Raw genomic sequence first — 2500 nt, forward strand, 5'->3', positions numbered from 1 at the left:
TAAAGTGTACTCATTCCGATTACGGGGCCTCGTATGAGTCCCGTATCGTTATTTTTCGTCACTACCTCCCCGTGCCGGGAGTGGGTAATTTGCGCGCCTGCTGCTTTCCTTGGATGTGGTAGCCGTTTCTCAGGCTCCCTCTCCGGAATCGAACCCTGATTCCCCGTTACCCGTTACAACCATGGTAGGCGTAGAACCTACCATCGACAGTTGATAAGGCAGACATTTGAAAGATCCGTCGTCGGTGCTAGAAGACCATACGATCAGCACAAAGTTATTCAGAGTCACCAAAGCCGACGATGGACGAACGGACAAGCCGTCCGCCACCGATTGGTTTTGATCTAATAAAAGCATTCCTCCCATCTCTGGGTGGAATTCTGGTTTGCATGTATTAGCTCTAGAATTACCACAGTTATCCAAGTAATGTGTTGTACGATCTAAGAAACCAAAACTGATTTAATGAGCCATTCGCGGTTTCACCTTAATTCGGTATGTACTTAGACATGCATGGCTTAATCTTTGAGACAAGCATATGACTACTGGCAGGATCAACCAGGGAGCTTAGTTATTATAGTAAATTTAAATTTTCGTCGACGGCTCCTCCCCAAAAGACCGATCGACGTTAAGACATTTCTCTTTTGATACACACATTTCATAAATTTTTGACCTCTTAAAGAGGCAAAATATTCTCCTCCGCTCATCTTTCTCTCATAAAGCACGAAAATCACTTTCACGCCGTGCATCCATCGTGCAAGCACGTAAACCACACACGCTGGGCAATCTAATAAAAGATGATAGCGCGGACAGTGGCATGCTAGACAAATCGAGAAAGCGCGTACAGTGATCATGCTGGTCATTTTGCCACCAAATTTAATAATCTTTATAAGAGCGGGCCCACCAACCTCGTCTCTGTACTTTATACATTTCTCCACCATCTCCACACACCTTTTCAAACATTAACGGAGAGAGTTCCGAGGACTTGCTTTAAATATATATATTATATATGTTGGAATCTCTCTCCTTTAGAAGTTTCACCAGCATTACTTCTTTCCTTTTTACTCATGTACAGAGAGAGTGACTTGTTATAAATTAATCTCTCTCCATACTTATTCTCCTCTCTGAACGTATCAGAGAGGATTTTATTTCTGACACCTCTTGACTTTTCTTAAACTCAGGACGTAATTTTATTCAGAATTCAGAGGACGTAATGTGTATTTTAGACTTTTAATATTTCTAAACAGTCTCCCTTCTAAAAGTGATAGAACGAATTTTCGTCTAACACTACTTTCTTGGTTCCCAAATTTTATATAATCTTATACTTTTTTAGTTCGAACCAATTTTGGTTACAGACAGTTGATGCTCAATTGGTATAAGTATACACATTTAAAGTGCATACAGATCACCAGCCTTATATTACAAGGCTCACCACATATGGGCCATTCGGTCTTAGACACCGACCCGTGGTAATGCTGTGTGGAGATAAATAATAATTCACAACGGAAAACCGGAACGAGAATAGTCGAGAAAGTGTATTCTCGAGGAGCGGTAGACTGCTTTTCAACCGAGGTCATAAAAGAGCCACACGCTCGACGCTACTCCCGACCGGTCCGAGCGAACCGAAAGTACCTTCCTATAAATACCGAACGGCCGGCCGCTAGGTCGGCGACGCATGGGCTTACGCCCAGGCGTATACCTGCGCAAACCGCCGTGAGATCGTACCATCCCGCCGGCACGGTAAAACTTAGACTGAAAATTCGTCGAACATATTCTTTCATTTAATAACGTTCTATACATGAAAATTAATAAATTAACATGCAGGACATAATAAATTCACATTTTCAAGTAAATCTTGGGTTTTATTAATATTTCTAATAATTTTGAAACCGCCCAGAACCGATGAGATGAAAAAATTAAAACGATATTTTTGCATTTTAATACGATAAAACATTAACAAATAAACGACTATAACAATATAAATGTACATTTGTAAAATAATTAAGCAAAATTACCATTTTTTAAGACAAAAAAGGTATCTCAGAACCGATTAGTCGAAAATTTTAACAATCTTATTTTTACTTTCTGTACGCCTGGTCCATCGTTAAATGCTATTAAACCAACGTCTGTGATGATATAAATGTACATTTACGCTCCATTTAGCCAAAAAACGAACTTTACTTGCGCTCCGAAATATTTCTAAGTCCTGGCGGCGTATTGCTTCGCCTCTTAGAACCGATTACTCGAAAATTTTAACAATCTTATTTTTACTTTCTGTACGCCTGGTCCATCTTTAAACGCTATTAAACCAACGTCTGTGATGATATAAATGTACATTTACGCTCCATTTAGCCAAAAAAATCGAACTTTACTTGCGCTCCGAAATATTTCTAAGTCCTGGCGGCGTATTGCTTCGCCTCTTAGAACCGATTAATCGAAAATTTTAACAATCTTATTTTTACATTCTGTACGCCTGGTCCATCGTTAAACGCTATTAAACCAACGT

General features: G+C 39.7%; 1 non-coding gene across 1 annotated transcript in view; it reads right to left on the reverse strand.

Annotated features, from left to right (window-relative positions):
* Nucleotides 1–559, reverse strand: part of LOC123989098 — a 1923-nt gene extending 1364 nt beyond the window's left edge. The window contains exon 1 of the ribosomal RNA XR_006830440.1: nucleotides 1–559. This exon is cut by the window's left edge and continues 1364 nt beyond it. This is a non-coding gene — a ribosomal RNA (small subunit ribosomal RNA).
* Between the last annotated feature and the right edge of the window lie 1941 nt (nucleotides 560–2500).

The sequence above is a fragment of the Osmia bicornis genome, unplaced genomic scaffold (assembly GCF_907164935.1).
Source record: "Osmia bicornis bicornis unplaced genomic scaffold, iOsmBic2.1, whole genome shotgun sequence".
Classification (NCBI taxonomy): Eukaryota; Metazoa; Arthropoda; class Insecta; order Hymenoptera; family Megachilidae; genus Osmia; species Osmia bicornis.